General features: G+C 38.7%; 1 protein-coding gene across 5 annotated transcripts in view; it reads right to left on the bottom strand.

Annotated features, from left to right (window-relative positions):
• The window catches only part of Gtdc1 (glycosyltransferase like domain containing 1), a 357,538-nt gene extending 332,681 nt beyond the window's left edge, over positions 1–24,857 (bottom strand). For 2 of the 5 annotated variants that reach the window (XM_038337369.1, XM_038337372.1), the window contains exon 1: positions 24,768–24,837. The gene's annotated coding sequence lies outside the window, so the exon portion shown is untranslated. Of the gene's footprint in view, positions 1–20,276; positions 20,308–24,767 lie in introns of those variants that run through there. The other 3 variants (XM_038337371.1, XM_038337370.1, XM_038337373.1) reach the window with 3 other exon arrangements.
• Between the last annotated feature and the right edge of the window lie 2,501 nt (positions 24,858–27,358).

Raw genomic sequence — 27,358 nt, 5'->3', positions numbered from 1 at the left:
ATTAATACATTGTTCCCTGAACCAGAGAGCCAAAAGAATTTGGAAAACTAATTATATTTTCTTTCCCAAATATTGCAATTTGTTATCTAAGACACTTTCATTTATACAGCATTTACTGTGACCATCTGTTTATTAAAGGGCAGTATGCTGAAAGAGAAAAGATTTGTAAAGTAATTATGATGCCAATGTTCAAATCTTCATAAAAAAATAAGACTATAAAATTATTCCAATAAGTCATTTCTTAGATTTAAATGTCATTACAGTAAACAATATGGCTATGCAATAAAACAAGAATGTACAGATAAATAAATTTACATATACGTATGTGTGCATGCACAGTCAATTTTTATTGTCAACTTGACACAACCTAGAGTCAGATGAAAAGAGAGAATCTCAACTGAAATACTGTCTGCTTCAGATTGACCTGTAGACAAGTCTGTGGGGTCAATGTTTTGAGTGTCAGCTGATGTAGAAGGTCCAAGCACCATACTTAGGCTTGAGGCCCTGTAGTGTACATGAAAGCTATCTGAAGCTGGGCATAGTGGCACACATCTTTAATACCAGCATAGAGAGGCAGAGGCAGGAGAAACTCTGTGAGTTCAAGCCTGGTCTACATAGTGAGTTCCAGGACAGTCAGAACTACATAGTTCAGGTCTTGCCTTAGAAAAGAAAAAGAAAAGAAAGCTAGATGAGCATAAGTCATAAGGCAAGCCAATAATTGCATTCTTCCACGGTTCCTGCAGTTCCTGCCCTGATACCCTTCTATGGTGGACTGTGACCTCAACATATAAGACAAACAATCCTTTTCCTCCCCAAGTTGCTTTTAATCATAGTGTTTATCAAGGCAACAGAAAAGCAAACTAATACAATATCTCTAAGAAAATTAAGAAACAATGAATTCGTATGATGGTAATGATTTCTTAAATAGTAATTTTAAAGATAACAGATATCGCAAATTGAATAAGAAATTAAACCTTATTCATAAACTGAAGACTTATAAGGCTGTTTTTAAAAACACATACGCTACCAATGCTGATATCTTTTTTGAACCAAATGTAAGTATTGTATACTAAGGCCCTTAAACTATGTCCTCAAATCACTAACCAAGACCTTGCAGGTCATATCATTTCTTCAGGAAGCAAGTCTTTTCAGTATTGTCAGTGTCATCACAAGCACATAATAAATCCTCATAAAAGGTTTTTCTAAAAGAATGACATTGGCAAATAATAGTAGATATAAATAAGTAGAAGACAGTATAAAATTAAGCAATGATAACTACCATTATCTAAAGAACTGTTTTAAAATAGGCAGCCCAGTCAGTCAGAGCTTTGTTAAACAAAGCACATTTGCCTTGCCTATACACAGAAAGGATTATGAGAATCTAAAAAGGTAATTACATAGTCATGAGCTCATACTCTACAACGGAGTTCATCTCCACACGGTATACAGATAATGTTTACTATTCACATAGATGACACTGAGGCTTAAGTTCACTACATGCCGCCTCAAACAGTGCCTATCCTCAACTTAAAAACATACCTGATCTCTCCAACAAGTTAAACTAGAAGATGCTCATGGAAGTTAAAAGAGAAAAGTATGAATTAACAAAGAATGTGTGGGCCACTAACTTCAACAGCCCAGATCACCTTATTAGATGAAGAACAAATGAATGAATTTCTTCCCCAGAATTACAGCCATCCATAAGTGTTATTAACAAAAGCAAAATGCCTACTTTCACATAGCACACTTTCAAAAACTCGTATTCCATTCACATACCAGTAGAGTACAATATCACAATACCTTAATGGGATTGGGAAAGTGCCAATGACAGAGGCAGAATTATCCACGGCTTTCTTTTAAAATTGTTCTAGCCAGCTGTGGTGATCTGAATGAGAATGACCCAATAGACTCTTAGTTTCAATGCTAGGCCCCTAGTTGGAGGAATTGTTTGGAGGCATGTCACGGGAGCAGGCTGGAGGGTTTGGAGGCCTCCTTTCATCTCCAGTGGGCTCTCTGCCTCCTGAATAAAGTTCATGGTGTAAGAGCTCTCAGCTGCTGCTCCTGCTGCTTGTTACTTCAGCACCACCATTGCAAACTCTAACCCTCTGAAACCCTAAGCCCAAAATAAACTCTTTCTTCTATAAACTGCCTTGGTCATAGTGTCTTATCACAACAATCGAAAAGTAACTAATACACCAATACTCAAAAGATTTTTGTAGTGCTAAGTTCTTAGGTGGTCAGCTACCATGATAAAAATCAATGGTGAGTCCAGCATTAAGTTGGGTTTAAAAGTTGGTAAACAAGGTTTGACAAAGATCATGTGATAAATAATCTCTATTCTCAATCTGGCTAAACTTAAGAAGTGAGAAGAGCCTGTCATCTCAGTATTTAGGAAGCAAAGACAAGAGCATTACTACAAGACTGAGATCACCTGGAGTAAGTGAGAGTGCCAAGGCAGCCTAGGCTAGAAGTTGGGGGAAACACAAGTGCATATGCACTCACTCACACACACACACACACACACACACACACGGCATTAATTAAACCCAACTTTACATTTCACATGTGCTGTGAGCAGCTTTTCCAGAGAGGATTAGCTGATAGAAGATGACATTGTGTTTAATTAATGTCTTTTGTGTGTGTGACATCACCCACACACCATCCTTCAGGTTGGGATCCTGCACTAAATACAAAGAGGAAAGGAGAAAGCTAGCTGAACTCTAGCATTCCCCCTTTCTCTGCTTCCTGTCCTCTCCAAATGTGAAAGGTAGTAGCCTCAAGTTCCTGGCATGTTTTAAATTCCATAACATAAAACTGACCTTTTAAAAGTAAAAGGTAGTTCAAGGCCAACCTGGTCTAAAAAAGCTAGTTCCAGGACAAGCTCCAAAGCTACAGAGAAACCCTGTCTCTAAAAACCAAAAAAAAAAAAAAGTACAAGGTAATGCTATGACACTTTATGCAATATAAAATAACACCACATAAAACAGGAAGGGAATAGCACACATTGTGCAAGATTCTTAAATAATACATTAAGTGGTATATTACCTGAATATAAACTGCAATGAGTAACCATAAGAATCAATAAATTAAGATCTGAAGATATATGGCTAAAAGTACAAAAGGAGGTAAAACAAAACACAAAACTACCAGCAAGAACAATGAAGATAAGAAAATAATGAACAGATTAAAAAACTAGCATGAAAACTCAACCATATTAATCACAATGTTATAAATAAAAAATGACTAAACAATTCAGGTAAATAATAAGTGAATGTTAGAATGGATAGAAACAAGAACTAAATGTTCTCTGGCAGAAAAACAATTTAAATCAACTGATCGATTCTAGCTTTACCTATATTTCATAATAGTAAATGATGATACTGACTACTAATGCAACGCTTACTGGATACTAGAAGAAAATGTCTATTCACAGATTTATCATTTTCTTGTTATATTGTCCTTTAATTTTGAAATTATAATTTCTGCATATGTATTATGCTCAAGTTCCTTAATATACATGACTTGCTAATATTTTCTTGCTTTTAGTAAATCTTGCTTCTTTATGACAATCTTTTGAGATCTTAAATGTTTAATTCTCCCGCCTTATTTTCCTTTCACTGGAACTTGTAACCCTATAAGAAGGCTAAACCCAAAGAAACACAGACTTGCTCCTAATTGTCTTCCAAAAGTGTTAGTTTTAGTTCATGAACTTAAATTTCTAATCCATTTGACACCAATCTTAATGTGCAGTGTACAAGACAGTGTTGATGTTTTATATTTTATTTTAGACAGTGTCTCACTATTAAAGCACAGGCTGGCCTCCAAGTGATACTTCTGCCTTAACTTTCCTAGTACTGAGATCACAGACTCACTGAACAAACTTCTATAATCTCAGCACTCTGTAGTTTTTTTTAATCAACAATTTTTTATTGATTTTTATTGAGCTCTACATTTTTCTCTGCTCCCCTCCCTGCCTCCTCCCTCCCTCCTTCAACCCTCCCCCATGGTCCCCATGCGCCCAATTTCCAAAACTAAACAGTTAACTAACAGTTAACCAAAAGAGGCCAGAACAACAAAGTAACAGGAATTAATAAACACTGTTAGATAATAACTCTTAACATTAAAGGTCTCAATACCCCAATAAAAAGACACAGACTAAATGAAACTAAGAATCAAAGAAGTAAAGCTATTCTGTTATCTGACAAAACAGTTATCAAATCAAAACTAGTCAGACAGCTTACAATGGAAAAAGAACTTCACCAACCCCACATCAGACAGAGGTCTGATCTCTAAAATATACCAAGAACTCAAGAAATTGGTTATCAAAAAAACAAATAATCCAATAAAAAAAAATGGAATACAGACCTAAACAGAAAACTCTCAACAGAGGAATCTAAAATGGCTGAAAGACATTTAAGGAAATGCTCAACATCCTTAGTCATCAGGGAAATGCAAATCAAAACAACTCTGAGATTCCATCTTACACCTGTAAGAATGGCCAAGATCAAAAACACTGATGACAACTTATGCTGGAAAGGTTGTGGGGTAAAGGGGACACTTCTGCATTGCTGGTCGGAATGCAAGCTGATACAGCCCCTTTGATGTCAGCGTGGTGATTTCTCAGAAAATTAGGAAACAACCTTCCTCAAGACCCAGTAATACCACTTTTGGGTATAAATTCAAAGGATGCTCAATCGTGCCACAAGGACGTGCTCAGCTATGTTCACAGCAGCTTTGTTTGTCATAGCCAGAACCTGGAAGCAACCTAAATGCCCCTCAACCAAAGAATGGATAAGAAAAATGTGGTACATTTACACAATGGAGTACTACACAGCAGAAAAAAATAACGACATCTTAAAATTTGCAGGCAAATGGATGGAGCTAGAAAACATTATTTTAAGTGAGGTAACCCAGACACAGAAAGACAATTATCATATGTACTCACTCATAAGTGGTTTTTAAACATAAAGCAAAGAAAACCAGCCTACAAATCACAATCCCAGAGAACATAGACAACAATTAGGTCTCTGAGAGAGACATACATGGATCTAATCTACATGGGAAGTAGAAAAAACACAAGATCTCCTGAGTAACCTGGGAGCATGGGGACCTTGGGAGACGGTTGAAGGGAAGGGAAGAGGCAGGGAGGGGAGCAGAGAAAAATATAAAGCTCAATAAAAATCAATAAAAAAAAAAAACCTAGTCAAAAGAGACATAGAAGGACACTTCACGTTCATTAAAGGATAAATCCACCAAGAGGATAGAACAATTCTAAACATCTATGCACCAAACACAGCGATACCCAACTTCATTTAAAAAAAGAAAAAGAAAACACTGTGTAATCTAAAATCATATACTGACCCTAACACAGTGATAGTGATTTTAAAACCCCATTCTCACCAAGGGACAAGCCAACCAGACAAAAATTAAACATAGAAACTCTGAAGTTAAATAACATCATAAATATAATAGACCTAACAGACATTTATAGAACATGCCACCCAAACAATAGATAATACACTTTCTTCTCAGCAGCCCATAGAACTTTCCCCAAAATTGCCCGTATATCTAAACACAAAGCAAGCCTCCAAAAATACAGAAAAATTGAAATGATATCCTAAATCCTTCCTGATCACAACTGAACAGAGTGAAATATCAACAATAGGAATGGCATAAAGTATAAAAACTCATAAAAATCAAACTAAACAATTTTACTACTGAGTGAAAACTGGATCAAGAAAGAATTCAAAAGGGAATTAAAATGAAAAGTTGAATGAAAATAAAAACACACAAATCAAAAACCTATGACACACTGAAAGCAGTTCTAAGAGCAAACTTCACAGTACTAAGTGTGTACATTTTAATAATAAGTTAATCACTCACAGTAAGAGCAGATGCACAAATGAACTCACAGCTACTACTATGATAGCATGCATAGACCTATACAATATACAAGTTAAACCCAGACAAAATTTCAGCTAGGAAAGGAGGAGGTAAATATGATATCCCACCTCTAGTTGTGGAGCTATTCATATTTGGTTGCTGCTGAAAGATAGAAAGTTGGTTTTCTTCAGTTGTCTGATAGTTGATATACAGACCACACTCCAGTGCAGCCACACACCCAGGAGTAACCAGCCAACACAAAGGTACTTGATGGACTGACATAGAGAGATGAATTGGAGGTGGGATTGAAGCAATATCTTGGGTAGGGGGATAAATATAATCAGAAAAAAACTGCATGAAAATCTCAAAGAATAACAACAGTTTAAAAGAAGGGGAAGGAAAGGAAGGGATAATAATGGAGGAAAGGGAACCTAATTGTTGAACTTTATAGAAGTGAATAATCATTTCTGGTCTATCCATTCTATCCAAGCAACCCCTATTTCAGTCATTACTATCATGCTAATTTGACTATGACAGCTTTGTAATAAGCTTTGAAGTCAGGAAATTTGATTCCTTCATGCTTATTCTTTTTGGATGCTGTCTGGACTACTCTGGGTGCATTAAATTTCCATATAAATCTCAAGATCAGCTTTTTGATGTGTGTGTGTGTGTGTGTGTGTGTGTGTGTGTGTGTTGTTTTGTTCTGGTGTACTTTGAAGGTAGGTGGTAGTGGTGGTAATAGTGTTGAGACAGTATCTTGCTATGGATCCCAGGATGGCTTCAAATTCAGAATTCTCTTACCTTGGTGACCAAATACTGTAACTACAGGCACAGACCAACATGCTGACACTGGTTTCTCATTTTCTAATCGAGTTGGGTGAAGGACAGAAAGGGAGAGCAAGGAAAGAGATGCCCTGAAAGAGGGAGACATTATGAAATTAGTGAGAAACCAGGCACTAGGGAAATTCCCAGGATCCACAAGGATGACCCAAGCTAAGAATATAAACAACAATGGAGAGAGTACCTTAACAGCCTTTCCCCTATAGTCAGACTGATGGCTACCTTAATTGTCATCATAGAACCTTCTTTCAGTAACTGGAGGAAGCAGATGCAAAGATCCACAGCTAAGCACTGGGTCAAATTCCTGGAGTCCAGTCATAGAGAGGAAGAGCAATACTAAAAGCAAATGGGTCAACACCATGATGGGGAAATCTACAGAAACAGCTGACCAGAGCAAGTGGGAGCTCACTGATTCCAGACTGACAGCTAGGGAACCTGCATAAGACTGAACTAGACCCTCTGAATGTGGATGACAGTTGTGTGGCTTGAGCAGTTTGTGGGGCCACTAGCAGTGGAATCAGTATTTATCCCTAAAACATGAACTGCTTTGGAGCCTATTCCTTATGGAGGGATAACTTGCTCAGCCTAGATACGTGGGGATGGGAGGTGGGCACTTGGTCCTGCCTCAAGAGATTGTCCAAGACTTTGTTTACTCCCATGAGAGACTTCACCCTCTCTAAGATGTGGATGGGCGTTGGAGTAGGGAGAGGTGTGGAGGTGTGGTGAGTGGGAGGACAGGAGGGAAGGGGAAATGAGATCTGCATGAAAATGATTGTTTTAAAAAGAAAAAGAAGCAACTGAGAGAGATTTTACTGACCCTGCCTTGAAACTGTAAATGATTTCTGGAAGAACTACCATCTTAACAATATTAATTCCTTTGATTCATTTATTTTTTAATCACTCTCAATAACCTTTGTAGATTTTTTTTCTAGGTGCTTATTTAAGATGATTATTTGTTCTCTCTAGCTCTTCTCCTTTTCCATCACAGCATCAGAGAGCTAGAAGTACCCATTAGAGAAATCTTACTGTGTGAAAGCATGTATGTTTCATCCAAGAGCCATAAAGTCAACTGGCCATTAGCATTACCAATCCCAACATAATTCACAGAGAAGAAAATGCTGTATTTACATTTAAGTAGAGCCAAAAACAAAAATCCACAAGATTGGAAATTGAGAGAGAGAGAGAGAGAGAGAGAGAGAGAGAGAGAGAGAGAGAGAGAGAGAGAGAGAGAGAGAGAGAGGAAAAACCAAATAGGAACATGAGCTATAATCCAGGCCTTGGGAGGCTGAGAGACAGGACTGCTGTGACTTCCAAGTCTGCTAGACTAGTCAGTTCCAGTTCCAGGCCAAACAGAGCTACTGGATATGGCCCAATCTCAACTTAAAGGACCATAAGTCATGAACAAATGTCAGGAGGAAAAGAAAAAAAAACTTAATATTGTTGATGGAAATTAGTAAAGCCACTATGGAACCATATAAGGAAGTTGCTCAAAAAACTAAAAGTAGGGTAATTCCTCCCTTGGAACCCCTCTTACTCTCAGGAGTTTATCTCAATTTTCCTTTAATAAATTTACAATCCCTATGTCACAATAAATAATAATATAAGAAGAACTAACATATTGTCGTAGTTATTTTGCATGTTACTGGGACAATATACCTGACAAAAACAACTTATGAAGACAGAGTTTATTCTGTCTCACAGTTCAAGGGCATAGTTCATCATGGAGGGGAATAGGTACAGCAGGAATATGAAGAAGCTCGTTATACTATATCTATCAAGAAGTAGAGAGGCATACTTTTTATGTACTCTTTTTTATGTACTCTAGAACCCCATCCCATGGTCCCACATGAGAATTCCTGTCAACTGAACAACCAACTGAATTAGAAATGCCTCCACAGAAACATGGCATAATGGTGTATATCTTTATGGGAGGCAGAGACAGGCAGATTTCTGTGAGTTATAGGTCAGCCTGGTCTACAGAACAAGTTCTAAAACAGTCAGGGCTACCCAGAGAAACCCTGTCTCAAAAATGAGAGAGAGAGAGAGAGAGAGAGAGAGAGAGAGAGAGAGAGAGAGAGAGAGAATATAATAAAATCCATTCCCTTTTTTAAAAAAAAAAAGTGTGTGTGTCTGGGTGTATGCTGCCATGAGTTTATGTGTACCACCTGTGTGCAAGAGTCTACAGAGGTCAGAAAAAAAGCATCAGATCCCCTGGAACTAGAGTGACAGACAGTTGTGAGGCACCATATGGATACTGGAACCAAACCCAGGGCTCTGCAGAGGCAGTAAGTCACTTAAATACTAAGCATCTCTCCAGTTCCTTTTGAAACTCATTCCTGTTTATAAATAACATGCACTAATAAAAGACTCACACTCTTAGAAAAAACTTAATGGAATTATGGTTCCTTTTTTTGTAAAACGAATCACTGAAAATTATGGTGTATATGTGTATATGTACAACTGCACATATGCATTTAACTTTTAGAAAGTATTTCATACTTGAATTCAACATATCAAGGACTCAGCACCAAGATCAATGGATTGTATGTGTTCTGGTTTACAAAAATCCACACAAGTCTGCTACACACTTCACACCTTCATTTTTACTTTCACAAGTGGAGCAATGTGGATTGCTATGGTGTACATTTACTATATTAATGTGAACAGACACATTCCTAAAGCTATAGCTATTTAAAGATGACATAGCATCAAGACACTCATTCTTATTCTGGGAAGGTTTAAGAAAAAAATCATTTGTTATTAAATTAATTGTACTGTCAAATGCTTCTTAGGATCATATGTAAACATTGTCTTAAATTTGCTTCTCTATATTTTACCTATTTCAAATAAAATAGAATTCCTAGGTTGCTTTCTATTGTGATAAACACTGACCAAAGCCAACCTGGGGAAAGGAATGTTCAAACTTAACAAGGAAACCATGTCAGGAGGTAAAGTAAGAACCAGGAAACAGGAACTGAAGCAGAAACCACAGGAGAATGTTGTTCACTGGCTCATCTCCATGGCTTGCTCATTTTGCTTTCTTATATAAACCAGGGTATCTACACAATGATGGCATCACTCAGAGTACTCTGGGCCCTACCACATCAATCATTAATCAAGAAAATGCCTGCACAAACAGACAGACTTGCCCATAGGCCAGTGTGACAGTGTCAATTCCTCGACTAGGACAGTGACAATTCCTCAACTAGACTACCTCTTCCCAGGCGACTCTATTTTTAGCTAAGGTAGCAAAAATTAACCAGCAAAGAGAAGAATAGACATTGTAATTAGACTCAGAGTTTGGGTTTTGATGTTTATAACATCCAGGTTTTTAAGTGAATGGTGTTTCTAACTAGGTAATGTAAATATATCTCGTTAAAACACTTTAAGCATTAACAAAAAAATACACAAATGGTATAGGAAAATATCAAAACCTACTGTAAAATAACATGGGGTTACATCCTTAACTAATGGCTGGGAGAACTTTCTAGCTTGTATCCATTCCATGTGACCCAGCATACTTCTTCCCAGCTTTCTATTCCCAATTTCATGCTTTTGTTTATATCCCATGCCAAAATAATCTCTCATTTCATCTTCTCTCCTGCAAACCCCCATCTTACACGAGGCCTCCTCTGTATGGTGTTCTCTAAACTTCAATGGTGCACACCAGTCTTTTCCCTGCAGTAACACTGGCACATAAATAAGGAGAGCACCGACTTCATTTTGCTACAGATGAACTTCAACTATTTACACTGAAGCAGATGCTACCTGAAGACAAAAATGTCACAGCCATCTTTGCCTTCCATGAAATGCCTAGTGCAGTGTCTTATTTATGCTGCTCCAAGTACTCACTAATGCTCTGCTTAACAAAACCAAAATCCTATTAAACCAGGAAATTAATCAACTGAACCAAATGGAGTATTTAATTTTCTTTTGTTGGTTCTTTCAGCACAGTACTTCTTTTAAGTACATTTTCTACACATTCTATTTGGAGTTCATCCAATTCAGCTGGCAATATGCATCCTTCTCTATAATGGCTCATGTTCACATTCTTATATAAGCATTTTCTGTCATGGGATGACCTACAAATAGTGCTAAACAATACTATACTAATACCAAAGACAATTCAGTAAATTGCTGAGTTCTAAAGTTTAAATACATGATGTGGAACAATCTTCATACACTGTAAATATGTATTACTCTCATTGGCTAATGAAGAGTTGAATGGCCTATAGCAGGACAGGAAAGGAAGAGACTGGGTGAAAGAGGCAGACTAGGAGGATGTTGGGAAGAAGGGAAGAGTCTCAGGAGATGCCATGAGACAAGAGTGGGCAGGATGGGAAGTACATACATGAGATAAATGAGCCTCGGGCAGCACACAGATTAATAGAAATGGGTTAATTTAAGTTATAAGAACTAGCTAAAAATAAGCTTAAGCCATCAGCCAAGCATTTATAATTAATATTAAGTCTCTGTGTAGTTATTTGAAGAGTGGCTGGCAGGACAGAAAAGTCTGCCTACAGGTACACTAATACAAATGCATCATCACTGCTTCTTGCAGCAGCCAGGAAGCTGAAGAGTTCAGACTCTCAACACCCATGTAAAAGGTCAGTTAGAGCAGTACGCAGTACACTCTTGTAACCTTACCACTGGGAAAAGACAGGAAGATGCCAGGGGCTCACTGGTGTGTTAGGCTAGCAAGCCAGTAAGCATCAGGTTCAGTAAGAGACCCTGTCTCAAAAAACAGAGGCAGAGAGTAACATAGGACAAAACCCAACAAAAACCTCTGACCTCCACCTGCATACACAGGCATACATGCTCACACACATGTATACTGTCCCCCGACACACAAAGAAACAAAAGTGAATAACATTAACGGTTTCTCAACATCTTCTGAATTTCAGTGTTTTGTCTCCTCAGAAAGCAGTTCATGAAAAGTCAATACACAAAGAATATGGGAAAATAAGCTTTAATACTAATCTAACTGACAATACAAAATTAACTTCCTTTGTGCTATTTTTTGACAAAACTAGATTAAATCCAGGGCCTCACACATGCTAGAGAGCTCTACTGAGCTACAGACCTGGCCAAAAGATACTCTGAACACTTAGAATTTCTTCCCTTGATTATAGTCAACAAATCAAATGCTTAAGAATCACCTCCGAGATTAATACAAATGACTTCCTACAACTACATTCTCCAGTTAAATGGCACCAGCTATTCTGTAATAAACTGCTCTTTTTCACTTTAATGATGTGATTCTCAATTTCAATACGGACAAGTAAATTAAGAATAACTATAGTCTAAAAAGCTGTGTTTATGTTTTTTCTGAATTATTAAATCTTGAGGAGGATTTACACTAAAAGAGAAAATTAACAACCATGATCTACAGTGCTCAATTTACTGTCCCTTCCCCCTTTTAATATCAGGCTTTTTATATCAGGCTTCAAAAGACCACCACAGATTACCTAATTTGAAATTCACATCTCTTACTACATGTATCTTATCTAAGATAAAAAGGTACTTGTTGCTTTAAAAACATTCAAAAGGATTGTGATAACATGATAGATTTAAAACTGGCAAAGTTTTCAAAGTACTAATCACAACAAACCAAATTCAATCCAGTCAGTTCAATTATGTGCAATATATAAACTGCAAAGCATTTGGATTCAAAACCCCTGAATTGCAGGATTAAAACACCTCTAAAAACATCCTCCTTCCAGACCCAAAGGAGTTTAAAGTATTCAAATGATACAACACACCTGGCTTCCAGCTATAGGCACTGCTTCAATAAAAGAAAAAGAAAAATCTATGAAATCAGTCAAGTCAATTACACATAAAGCTATCACAGGATTGTGATTTCTAATTAAATTTGTAAATTATATGTGTGTATAACCTATCCAAATCTTTTTCTTAGAAGGATGGACATTTTAATTTGACCTCACTCTGACCATGGCAGTGGCACACTGGCAAATAGATAGTGTACGTCTGAATATAAATTTCAACATCAGTTGTAAGCAAAATGGGCTTTTTTTGAGGGTCGGTGGACACATTATAGAACATGTTTTATAAATGAAGTTATTAGTTTTAGTTGAATGCTAAAGGGAAAAAATGATTCATTATGGAGAAAAGTGAGTTTAACTTTTAAAGAATACACTCATTCTGTTTCCCAGTACTAGTTTCAAACAATGATGTTCACCAAACGCAGGGACTCAGCTAAACACTGATTTGATTAAAAAATACATTGACAGTAAAACTATCCATATGACCCAGCTATACCTCTCTTTGACATATACCACAGGATCTGACAACCGTTCACTGCCACCACTTTACTTCACTGGCATAACTCCTTACTACATCCTAAATCTCATCCCTATAACACAGACAGGTGTAGCTACACCCCTCATCAAAGAAGCCTCTTTAAAGGAAATGGAAACTCACAATGGACACAGCACAGATGGTGCACAGGGAGCCCAGACATCACAACTCCTGTAAAGGAGGGTCAGGAAGATTGTAAGAGCCAGAACACTAGTAGAAAGACAGCTGTGAACCAGTCTCTCCTAGAAGTGGCTGCACAAATAAAACCTAACAATGACAATACAATAAACATGCTAACATGGAAGAGGGAGATTTTCAAAGGATTGAACCTACCCCAGACAAAGAACTACAGAAAACAAATGACTGCTGAAAGAGGGTGAATTAGCCTCTCCCAGCAATGAGTCTAACTGGCTAGCCCCAAAACCATATACACAACAAAACAAATTCTGCAGGGTTTTATTTATATATTTGTGCATGCATACACACACATACACACACACACACACACACACAGAGAGAGAGAGAGAGAGAGAGAGAGAGAGAGAGAGAGAACAATATAATAATCAAAGAAAAAGAAGCTACCAATTTGAGAGTGAGGAAAGGATAGGAGAGGTTGGTGGGAAGAGACCTAGGAGGGTCTAGAAAGAAAACAGGGAAGGGAGAAGTGGTATAATTATATTTTGATTTAAAATGTATAAAAATGAAGAAAAACATTATAGTGCTTAAACTAACCTAGCCTAGTAAACAGCTGTCAGTCTTTGTTGCATTTCCCTTTAGAATTCAACCCTAAAAGGTAATAACTATGTAAGTTTCATGAATAAAAACAGGATCTTTAAAGTTAGATTACCAAGGCAATTACTACATATCATTATAGAATGGTAATGCAGTACACATTCCGCAAATAAAGATCAAATTTACTTCAACTACACTAACCATCACTACCCTTTTTTTCATTTTTATTTTTATGTAGTCATAAAGTTTTTGGAATCATATGGCTTAATGCCATACTTACGCCACACTCAGTTAGTCATCCAAAGGATATGGCAAACTGGTATCTTTCACCATCTTTGTCTAACAGTGCATCACTGGCCCCAGCAGGCAGCTCACCCAGACAATTTCTGTAATGGATTCTGGCTCTCTCTGCACAGTAGGTGACAATCCTTGTCAAGTTTCCAGTCTGTCTCATAACTGAATGATTAGAACCTGCTGCAGATGTCACATCTAAATACTTAAGTGGATTTTTATCATCAATGTCACCAAAGACAGTATCACTAACAGCACTGTCCTAGAGAACATCTATTTCAGTACTGCCCTGCTCTCTCCATCATAGCTGATAAGACACTGCTTTCCTAAAACAGACGTCAGCAAACTAGAACACGTAAGTAAAATACACACTGCTGCTTGTTCTTATACAGGTATAACCTAAAAGTGGGTTTTCTATTTTAAATAATTAGGGAAAGGTTAACTCATATTCTGGACATGTAAAAACAATTGGAATCAGATTTCAGTCTCCACAAATAATGCTTACTAAAAGACAGTCATGTTCCTTCACTACTTCTCTACAAATGCTTTCTTAGAAGTAGCACACTCCAGTATGAGCAACAATGTTGCTAAAGGAGCCCAAAATATTTACTATCTGGGTCTTTTAAAGAGAAGAGTCTACCAAATCTTAGTCTAGAAGTTTGTGGTGTTGGCATTATGATATCATCGGTGTGTTGCTTTCAGAATCTCAGATGAATGACAATAATAAATCAACTATTTCCTTCTTATTTCCCAGCCACTCAATTAACAAGTATTTCCCTACAATGTAGACAGTTCACTTCCTTTGCTCTTCTCCTTGGCTCAGCTTTGCATCAATCAAAGACTTAATAATGACCTTGGATGGGAATGAAGAATTCAACTTTAAGTCTCCAATACTGGCTTATTCCATGTTCCAAGCTCTGCTGGTATTGCATTTCTACTCTGAACCAACTATAATGGAGGTCTCTACATTTTCCAGAGTTGAACATGTATGATATTAGTGTGCATGCTGATGGTCACTTCTTGGTCACGCTCTAACACCCACTCTGGCATGTACATTTCTTTGGGCACTTTACAACCTGAATAGTTCAACCTCTTCTAACATCAACATCACAACTTCTAAATTATTTTTCTTTGAATCTTCAAACTTTTGGCCTAGAAGTTCAACCTTCACAAATGACCTGCTCCTCTTGTTACTACAGATGAGTTTATATAAACTCCAAATATAAGAATATAACAAAATCAAAATCTGTTGTCTGAGACAGCTTGTTCATTCCCAGCTGCCCAGACTCAAAATAACCACACAGAAACTGTATTAATTAAATCACTGTTTGTCCAATCACTTAAGCATATTGCTAGCTAGCTCTTACATTTAGAATTAACACCTTTCCATTATTTTATACTTTACCACGAGGCTTGTGGCCTACCAGCAAGGTTCCAGCTAGCAGTTTGCATCTTTCCTCTCTGGTGGTTACATGTTGTCTCCTGACTTCTTCCTCCCAGCATTCAGTTTAGTCCTCCCACCCCCAACCCCCACTTAGCTCTATTCTGCCCTATCACAGGCCAAAGCAGTTTCTTTACTCATTAACCAATAAAAGCAAAACATAGACAGAAGTACTTCCCACACCATTTCCCCTTTTCTGTTTAAATAAAAAGAAAGGCTTTAACTTTAACATAGTAAAAGTACATATAACAAAACAGGTATCAAGAAAGAATTACAGTTAAAATATTATCTACTTTACCTTTTATCATAACTAAGGAAAACTCTAATTATAACTATCTATTTTTCAACTCCATCAAAGACTCCAGAAAGACACAATATTACCTAAGCAAACAGAAAGTGCATTGCAAACAACTTCCAAAACTCTAGAATTACAGAGACATCTCGCTGCCTGGATAACCACTCAAAATTCTTCTGTATCATTGGAGCACCCATCTTCAGCCTACAGGCCCATAGTATCCGGCAGACTTTTCCATGAAGCAGGAAATTTGAAAGACAGTTCCACCTATATTGGCAGTTTGTCAGTCACTTCTGTGTCCTGCAGAACTTCCTGGTTCACCAGCACAAATGGCTCTAACTTTTTCGGGATGTCTACTACAGAGCATTTAAATGGGGTCTGTAAGCAGAGTGCTACAACTTGCTCAATGGCAACATAGACCCACTGTGTGCCTAAAAATGGGGCATGGGCATGGTTCTGTTCTTGTCTTTACAGGAAAATACACATCATCAAAAAGTCAAGAGACCCTGGACGTTTGGATGCATAAAGAGGAAAAAATAAATATCCAGAAGGAGTCACCAAGCAAAAAGGAATAAGACTTATGAGGACAGGTCATTGGCATATGTCACATGAGGCATATACAATTACTAGTACAGTCTGGTGTCCCTGACATTTAGTTTCTATTAAGATGTTCAAAATTTATTCATTCCTGTTTTTAAACCACAAGACCTAAGACAGAACAAAAAGGCAAAAAGTTTCATTACTATAATAATAGTACTAATTTTGTAGACCCCCCCATCTGCAAAGACACCTGCTGACAAATAGATATATCACATATTATCTTGTTTGTTTGTTTCCCAAGACAGGGTTTTCCTGTGTAGTTTTGGCTGTTCTGGAACTCACTCCATAGACCAGACTGGCCTTGATTCAGAGATCCACTTGCCTCTGCCTCAGTGCTGGGCTCAAAGGCAAACACCACCACGGACCAGCTTGAGAACTACTACCTTAAACAAAAACAGAAAGGTATAAAAGAGAAGGTAACATCCTAAAACCCATAGTAAATGTCCCTATACAATTAATGTACCAAGTGTCTGCACTGACATTTTGATTTTACCTCAAAATGCTCCTTCTTAAGCTCTCATTTATTTTGAAACTTAATTGTAATACAAATAACAGAAGCAGCATTAAGTCTGTATATGTAAACATCACTTCATTTAATCCTCTTATATCTCTATTCATTAGCTGTTAGACCATAGATGAAGAAATTGAGATTAGAGGCAGAGAAAGTTTTTTCAAGATCACAATAACAGCTGCTGGTATACCTTAGATTTGGACAAAAACAACAAGTACTATGCATATCTAATATTAAGTCTTGATAACTTATCTTTACAACAGATAAAAGCTTCTGGCTAGGGAAGCAAATCAGATCTAAAGAGCCCTGAAACAGAGATTGTGAGACCAGGGTCTCATGATTCCAGTAACCTTTAACACCTTGTAATATTAGGCCCTATCTCTTAAAGGTCCACAATCCCTGCGAATAGCACCACTTTAGAAAACAAGCCCTTTGGAGGGCATCTAAACCATAGAAACAGTATATTCTGCATCCTTACACCACATATCAGTACATTATGTGTATATAAATAGAGTGATAATTACGTCTTTTATAATTTTTTATTTTGGGTTATAAGCCTAGCCGTTAATGACTTAGCCATTTCTCCTATCTTAAACAAGCAAACCTTTTGTAGCTTTAAAGTCATCTGAACAAGATCTCTATTTGGAAAGGTTCTGAGTTACCCGTTTACCTCTATCATCAAATGGGAAACAATTTTTACTTAATGTTTAAACTAGATAGTATATTAATTTATATTGTTAAAATATGACCATGAGTTAATGTATCAAATATTAATTTTTAACTACCACATGATTATTATTTTCAAACATTTCAAACATGAGAAAACTGAAATTCAAACATGTTAAATACCTATCTTCCTCCCAAGGAAGAAGTATACTGCTTATACTGTACAAAATCAAAACCAGTCTCGATTGACTCTTGAGTCCAAAATCTTTAGTCATACATCCAGACCTATTAAAGAAAGTTTCAGCCAGTGGTGGTGGTGCACACCTTTAATCCCAGCACTTGAGAGGCAGAGGCAGGTGGATCTCCAAGTTCAAAGCCAGCCTGGTGTAGGAGTGAGCTCCAGGACAGCCAAGGCTACATAAAGAACCCATTTCAAAAAACAAAATAATAATAATAAAATAAATAACTAAATAAATGAAAAAAGTCTCAGTGACTCACCAGTTACTCACAAAGTTGATACAGCTCTTGCTAATACCACACTCTACCCAAATCAATCAAGATATGACTCATACTGCATCTTAAAATGCAACAAATAAAAACATACATACGGAAAGTAAGTATGTTCTCAGGTACTTCAAATAAAGGATCTATAGGTAATATTAAAGAATGAAATAAATTGGCTTATACAATGTCAGCACTCATTTATATGAGTTGTTTATGTTTTTTAATAACAAAAGCTTAGAAGGTGATGTCATCACAGCTACAGGGGCCATCTAGAAATTACACAATAGCTTCCAAAACCAAGAGTACTACAAACCTCAGTCAACTGCACAGAAATCATTTTTCTAAACCCCAATCAATCAGTAAAATTTCCATTTCAAGTTAGAACCTACAAAGGTCAGGAGTCCTGCCCTAAGGTCTGTTTCTATTTTTAGGATCTATACTACAAAGCAGTTGTTAAAGAAACAGAGAAGGAAAGAATTAAAGAGTTATCCAGTTCAATACACTTGTTGAAACCCAACTTTTAAGAAGTATAAGCATCATTTTATCAGAGTCCACACACGTTGGTGAGGAAGCTGACCAAATGAAAGGCCCTGAATACCACTAACAGAAGGCAGTAGAGAACAGAGATGAGTAATTTCTCATGACACAGAACACCATTCCAAAGCTTGGGAATAAGAGGTTTAAAATCTATAGATCAACATTACTTCTTCCCATCAATGACTCCTAGTGTGACCAAGAAGAATCACAATTCTGTAATGTCAAAGCCAATGACAAACATAAAGGAGGGGGCGGTGAAGACTGAGGTCATATCTCTTAACATGCATCATTTACAGTAAGAGTTCTCCCATTTATCTGAATTAATTTTACATACTTCATTTCATTCAGATAATTGAAGTTTTCCTTTAGAGTTGTAAAATGTTTACCTCAACATAATCAGTAAATTGTCCACTTAAAGATACCACTACAAAAATTACCATCTTTCCCTTCTACACATACACATGTACTCCACTATCATTAAATGTATGAGATTTGGGCTTTTGTGGGAAATTTAGTTCAAATGTCCTCTTTAAAAAATTAGTACAAGAAACCCTCCAAGAAAAGTTATGGTCATTACCTTTTTAATACAGAGTGTGTGCACTGCTTGTTAAAGACATGGTAATTTGGGAGTTCAATATATGACTGCTGTTCTAAAACCAAATTAAAGGTTTACACTACTAAAGAGTTTGATGACTTCCCTCAATACAATAACTACAATTGTATGGAGAACAAAATCAAAGAGGTCCCACTTTTTATAGGCAGTAATTTCAGGGCCTTGTAATGAGAATTTACTCTTTAGTATATAATTACTAATGAACAAAAGTGGGGTCATTAAACTCACTTCTTTATAGTGCCATAAAATTTCTATGTGTAAGAAATATAAAATCATATATAATATTCATCAAATTCAAAACACACTGAAATGTGCAATGCCTTACAATTCAACAGAGTGAGATTTTTGTTCCTTAAGTAAATAAGTCTATAAGATGACTGAAGTCATTTTTCATATGGATATTTATAATTTAAAATATAAAACTTCCCAAGTACTAATGTTGGCAATAAAATGTCTAAACTTCTTAAATGAATTCTGAATTTTCCATGGACACTGTCCCTCCCCACACTAATACAGAACTTACTATTAGAATGGCTGTGTATTTAACCAATATTAATAACTTGCTATGAGAGATCCAGTCTCACTCTTGAGGTATACACTGTCTCAAAGGCAGGGAAGAACTACACTACAGAAATGTATAGTGAACACCTTATCAAAAGAAAGCTCAAAATGGAGAGAACAGAAAGGCAGAAAGGCAGACACTTGAAAATAGCCACCATTCAAAATGTACGAAAATAATCCATTACTCCGCTAACACAGTAGAGAAACTGACTAAAGGTTAGCCAGAGTGAGTTCTAAAGTCATGACTGGATAAATCCTCAATTTCCTTGAGTTTCTGATGCATATAAAAAAATCTCAAAAGTGTTACGAATGGTCACAGTGAAACAATCCACATTTCAGTGTTAATGGGCAGCACAGTATGAATCAAAAAGATGGTATCACACACAGTATCCTGGCTCTTCAAGATCTTTACTGTGTACAGATAAAAACAGGCCTCAGTTTCCTATGTAGAAGAGGACATGAAGAAGGAAGGAAGCTGGTTAACCTGCTCCTGGTGCCCAAGCAAAGAGAATGTTCTAGTTCCTCAGGGGATCTAGAAGGAAGAACGGGGGGGGGGGGGGGGGGGAGAGAGGGAGGAGAGAGGGAAGAAGTCCTGATTACTTTTTTGACAAATACTCAAAAACTTATCATTTGTTCAAAAGCTTAAATATAATGGCACAAGGAAAAGAGGAAATGTATATATTCTTACTAACTCTTATCTCATTTTATATCCTAAATTCCTCTAAGCTATACTGAAATCCTCTGCACATTTCTTACATACTTTGAGATGTTTATGTCATATGTTTGTAAAGCTCATGATAAGCACTGTGTTTAAAATTAAACTCCCATGCATAGAGAGTCCATGCCAAGGGTATGTATAGCATAGTACCCACTTCTGGGAAGAATGGATGGTCAGCGTGACTCTGGATCCTACCCAAAAAGATTTTTCAGGATAATGGGATGGGGAGTATATTTACCTATTCAGTGTAAAAAGGACTAACCTTTGAAAGTGGGTAGCCCATGACTGGGGCTGACTGAAGAACCAGTATAGATGGATGCAAGATGACTGTTTCATTTGATTAAGTATTACCCTACTATAAATTTGCTTTTGATAACATTATTGATGGAGAGGGGAAATGAATGTAGTTCGAAGATAGGATCTCTGTATAGGTTATCATACAGAACTTCACATGTTCAAACAGTAATCACTCTATGGAACTGGACTGGCTATGTATTTGTTGGCCCTAAATCTATTAGTTTTTCAATGGAAAAAGAGACTGTAAAAGAAATCTTGAAATATTTCCTATTTTGTTTTGCTTTCATACACAAACACTAGCGTGATCTACTAAAGAAAAAGCAAAGAATAAGCATAAAAGAAAGAGAAGATCCGTTGTGTTTTACTAATTACCACCAACATAAAGAACACTGGATCATTTAAAATATCACTCCAGGACAGCCTGACAAAGTAGTCCACACGCCCAAATCATGTTATTTATGCAATCTACGGGCTGAAGAATACATCCTTATAAAGTGAAACCAACACTTTAAGAGATGTCTTATGGTAACAATTAAGAGGTTGCTGAATTCACAGTTATCAAACTTCACTCCAGTAGAAATTTCACATTACTCTTGTACAATGGAGGTATATTCTAGCGCAACATTTATATAACTGTACTCTGAAATTTTTCAGTGACAGCATTAAAGAACAATATGATACTTCTTCCCCCCAATTTTTCTAATATTTTCTAATACCTTTATATTCTCTTTCACTACTCGTTCAACACAAAGAAGAAAACTAGTAATTTCAAGTTTACTAAAATCATAATTTGGGACTTCCAGGCACTCATCTACCAAGACAAAGCATTTACAGAGTATCCACTGTACTTGACACTAGTCATACAGATTAAAACCATGTGGCCATCTTCCAAAAGCACCTACCAAGACAAGACACAGAAGCAACAAGTCCTTACTACACCAAACACCGTGCTGTCCAAGATGTAAAAATTCTACCCCATCCCAATTTAGGCTCACTTTTTTTTAATGTAATACTGGAGATAATGTAGATTACTATTTATGCACTGGATCTCTCTTCCTGACGAATATCAAAGTCATACAGACCTTAACCCCAAACCTCTTGCTAAACTAATCCTCTGGGAGCCACAGACTACCTGATCCAAGACTATAACTGACAGGGAAGGAGAGCTGGCTCATGGGTTAAGAACATATATTGCTCTTACAGAGGACCCAACCTCAGCTCCCAGCATCCACACAACTCCAGCTCCAGGGGATCTGACACCTCTGGCTCTTACAGATACGTGGACAAACACACATATTTTAAAAAATTAAAATAAAATGCTTTTGTGAAGAATATGACTAATAGAATCCTAGGTAGAAAGTAGAAATGTGATGATAAGGAGTTCAAGGCCAGCCTCAGCTACACAGTAAATTCCAGACCCTAGCCTATATGAGATCCTTTCTCAAGAGAAAAGATGAATCTGAGTAACCTTAAACTGAAAGATAATTACTAGCCGGGTGGTGATGGGCACTTGGGAGGCAGAGGCAGGTAGATCTCTGTGGGTTCAAGGCCAGCCTGAGCTATAAGAACTAGCTCCAGGACAGGCTCCAAAGCTACAGAGAAAGACAGTCTTGAAAAAGAACAAAACAAACAAAACAATAAAATTAAAACAAAATTATTAAATTCAAATTTTTAAACTAAAGTAGAAATATTTTCAACTAGTAAATGTAAGCATAGTTTGCTAAATTCAAGTAAATTTGCATCATTTGTAGCTAATGAATCAAAATTAGAAATCATTCTCATATGAACACAAAGAGTTTTTTTTAAAAAAATATTTATAGTGATTACTTGGTAATTGTTTTCTTTCCTTTTTTTCCCCCTTTGGTTTTTTGAGACAGGGTTTCTCAAGGAATCTTTGGAGCCTGTCCTGGCACTAGCTCTGTAGACCAGGCTGGCCTTGAACTAACACATCTCCACCAGGGAATGTAGGGATTAAAGGCAGGAGCCACTACTGCCAGGCTTACCTGGCAATTCTTAAGACAACGTAACCAAGAAGAAAGGGACCAGAGCTCAGGAGCACACTTTACATTGCTTAACAGGCTGGGGTGGAGTGGGTAACAGTTATGCCAAAACAAGATCAAGTTTGGGACAACATGTCCTATCAGTAAGTTTCATCTAGCTAAATGCTTAACAAAGGCAACAGCTCTATTCACTTCCCTCTAACCCTCTTGAAAACAAAATGTAAATTAGTGAAGCTGGATTACACTGCTAAGGTCCATCACAAACTGAAAATCCTGTTATTCTGTATTTCTAAGGTAAACATGTCACCACGGCTGGAGAACAAGGGTGAAGAAGGCATGGATGCTATAAGGTGTAGCATGAGCTTCGGGTATTACCTACTAATGGTTTTCAAGTTTGTAGAGGTATCCTGATTCAAAATGTGTTCCTCCAATCCTAATATTAAACTGTTTCATTAAATACAGAACAAGGCCCTAAGGACAACAGTGTATATAATTCTAGTCCACATCCAGACCTGGGATGCACTAATTAAAATTCAATATCGCACTTGGGTATGTGGGTTCCACCATGAAATTCCTGACATGGTTAAGCAGGTTAAACAGGTTAACAGAACCCAATAAAAGAGTTCTAGTATATTATACTGCTCTTCCCCTCCCCCCCCCAGCAGCTCCTTTATCTGACCACTACACAGTAACCTTTAAAATCTATTTAAGGGGTAATAGCAACTATGTCAGGCAACTGGGGCACAGGAAGGCTGAGGACAGCAATCCACCACGTGTGGAAAGATCACCTTCAACTCACGCTTTCCATTTTCAAACTGTGATACACATGGAAGAAGTAAAGAAAAGAGAAAAAAAAAAGAAAAAGAAACACCTAAGCCCTTCTCTTTGAACTTCCCATCACAGGGCCTCAAGGGACGAACTTAAGAATCCTTCTCTCAAGGCTCATCTAATGCTGCGTAGTTCTGAGAAGACTAAAAAAGTTGCACTTGCCCCGCGGAGTGGGAGTGGGGGTGCGGGCGCTGCCTACCGAGAAACCAAGGGTTAAACTAATGCATTATTGCAACTTTGCTGGCGTTCAGTAAGTTGTAAAGACTTATTCACTCCGGGAACGCTGCCTCGCCCGAGGACGCGGAGACTGGCGGGACGCGACGGGAACGTCAAGCCCGTGCCGAATCCCCGAGTTGGGGGAAGACAGCGAGGTGTGGGGTCTCCGCGGTCCGGGGTGGAAACGCGGATCCCGATCAGGAGAGAGCAGACCGGGGCCGAGCCGCACGAGAGCCGGGACAGGGCGGCCTAGAGTCGGCAGGGCCTGTGCGAGTCCCAGCCTCCGCGCTCCGGGAAGAATCGCTCGGGGCCACACCACGGCCCCGCAGACGCAGGACGGCGCGCGTGCGCCCGGGAAGCGCGGCCCCGGCTCCGCCCTCCTCACCCCCCCCCCCTCGCGGCCGCCGCCCCAGTGGGAACTCGGAGCCGCGCGGCCCCGCGAGGCGGGCGCCGGGAGGGAGGGGCCGCGCTCCCCGCCTCCCGCGGCCAGCGCTGCTCCCAGCCAAGGCGACTCACCTCCTACTCCTCCTCCTCCTCCTCCTCCTCCTCCTCCTCCGCCTCGGCTCCCTCCAGGCCACCGGCAGCCCAGCTGGCGACGCGCTGACGCCGAGCCCCTCCCCCGCGGCCGCCACCGAGGCCGCCCTCCCCTCCCCGCAGCAGCCGCCGCGGCCTTGGGGCGCAGCAGGCGCCGGCCCCGCCCTCGCCCCGCCCACAGGCCCGAGGCTCCGCCCCCCGGGTTGCCAGCTCCACGCGGAGTCCCTGAGTCAGAGGCCGCGTGGGGAGAGCGAGCGAAGTCGCCGCCGCTGCCCCGCGCCTCCTCACACCTGCTCCCCTGCCCGCCCGCCGGCCCCTCGCACGCTTTCCAGTCACGCCAGCGCCCCCGCCGCCCCTTCGGCTTTTCCATACTCTCTCACACCTCTCGTCGCCGCCTCCGCTCGCGCGGCGGCCTTCTTTTCCTTCTGAGGGCGCGGGCTCCCCCGGCCGCGTTCTCAGGCAGGTGTCGAGTCCTTACCTGTAGTCCCTGTACTTCCGGGTGGGCCGGAGGCTGGGGGGGGGGGGGGGGCCGTTACGGCCAGTGCACACCCTCCTGCTTGTATTGGTCAGCGCGGCCCGCTTTCCCTCCCTCGGGAATCCTGGAGGATCTCTGCTAGCCAATGCTGGCTTTTCCTATACTTAAGGTGTATGCAACCCTTAAGTTGTCGATACTACACGTCCTACTTCAGATGGGGCTTGGCTATTGATAATGACATATTCGCGGTCCTACTAAAAGTCAGAAAGAGCACAAGAAACTCCTAAGGGCCTCTATAAAATGAGGAATTTGTCTCCGTTGCGTTTCTACGAATCTGGGTTAACAATTTCGTATTTGGGATCACGCTGTGGATGCAATGATTCAGGCAAAGGCAAAACATTCAATGGTAGGTATATGCTTTTATCTGGTAATATCATTTTTAAAACTACAACTTGGCCCAGACTGTAATGCAGAAATGCATTGAAGCATACCAAAATAACAGAAACCGATTAGGCCTTTGGAGATGCATACATGAGTGTTTTAAGTTATGTGAGTAAACATTACTATCCTTAAATTGAACAGTGAAAACTCTCTCCTGTTCTAAACAAAGCCCACACTCTATGTGGACCTCCCAAGCTTAAAACCATTGTTGACTTGAACACCAGTATCACAGGCATTTAAAAAACCTAATAAACCATCTGTCCATCCACTTTTACACAAATTGAGAAACAGAAAACTGAATGCAGAAAGCTGAAAATGAGAATTCCAAACTGCAAATGAATCTTGTAAATCCTATTTCACAAAATAAAATATTGAGGGAAAAAAAAAACAAAGCCTAGGGGCTACCAGTTCATCAATCTGAAAGATGAGTCCTCTAATTTTATAAATGAGTCATCTAGTCCTTAAGATCAGCTGGAGTCTAATATTTTTCATTTATCTGATTTAGAGCTGAAGTCCGGAGAAGGTAAGTTGCCTAACCAATACACCCAGCTTGATTGGAACAAAGTCAGGATTCCTAGGACCTGTCTCTCACACTGGCCATCATAGGATTTAGAATTGCAACTCCAAAGCTGTTCAACGTCAGAATTCTTTGACACCTCAGCTCTGCCTCAATATACATGATCTGTGAATTTGAGCTTAGCTATTGATGTCAGAAGTCATTTGACCCCAATATGTTCAAGGATTTCTCTTGTGTAACCTGCATCTCTCAGTCGGGAATCATCTGCATGATCTCAGTCACTTCTGGCCCTGGCTCTGGAACTCTGATCCAACCAAACACATTCATCCTCAGAGGTGCCAAAGGCTGTGCCTGCTTAAAAGAGTTATGAAATCTCTATTGTCAAGAAAATTACATTATTGGTGAGGTAAAATATGAGGCATGAAATGATAATTCAACACTAATAATCAAGTTCTCAACAGTAATTTCCAAATGTTAAGTGGGAAAATGGTGCACATAAATTAAGAAAAGACTTCTTAAAGGCCACAACAACAAAAAGGAGATACATCATTTACAGCACTGGGTGTAGGAAAGAAGTAAAGCAAAATGCTTGGACAAAAGCTCTAGGAAGAAAACAGACCTGCCAAGAATAAGGGAAAGTTAGATCAGGGAAGTAAAACAGGAAATCTGAGAAACAAGAACAAGCTAGGTCCCAATGCAGGATAGACCCATTGGTAGAGGACCTAGATTTCAACCTGAGACAGTTGAGTAGGAAATCATTGAAGATGGACTGACTGGACAGAGGAGAAAGGAAGGTGGAAAAAGAGGTGACAAAAATCAGAAGGCCATAGCTTTGTTAGGTATATTGGACACCAATGTGACTTAGAAAGTCTTGGTTTTAATGAGTGTATATAGGAAACAATGAAAAGCGAGAAGTAGTCCAAAGTGATTTTATAATTGAGGCTAGAGTCAGTTAGTGCCACATTTGCCCCAGGTCCTTAATGCTCACAGGAGCAGCCTGCAAACTGCTGGATAAGGAAGCAAGATATATTGCCAAGGGAGAGCCACCACATCATATTCTCATTCCACAAAACTGTAGTTTGATACTCAAATAGAATTAGACGATAAAGAGCCCTTAACCCAGGCCCCAACCATGGACCCTAGTCTGATATTTTTATGCTCAATTTATTTTTATTTCTATTTAAGCCATATTGATATAAATGTTCTTTATGGTTATATGTCATATGTGACAGTATGGAATAAATAAATAAGTGGTTATTAAATATACAAAAAATGTTACTAGACGAGAAGAATATAGAAATGCCTCTACCTTTCAGTAGTTTATAATCTACTTGGAGAAAAAGAGGTCAATACCCCTAATGTGTGATATAATCCATGGACATGGAGAGCAACATTGTACACAGCAAAATGAAGTAATATATAAATGGTTAGGGATATAGATAAATAGCCTGGAAATGATATGGTCATTAGAGTCATCATTCAACAAATTTTAGTGAACTTTGCACAGTGTTTTAGATACTAAAGACAAAGCAATAAAACA

Source organism: Arvicola amphibius, chromosome 7 (genome assembly GCF_903992535.2).
Source record: "Arvicola amphibius chromosome 7, mArvAmp1.2, whole genome shotgun sequence".
Classification (NCBI taxonomy): Eukaryota; Metazoa; Chordata; class Mammalia; order Rodentia; family Cricetidae; genus Arvicola; species Arvicola amphibius.
Note: the sequence above shows the minus strand (reverse complement) of the source record. Positions and strands in the feature narration are given on the sequence as shown.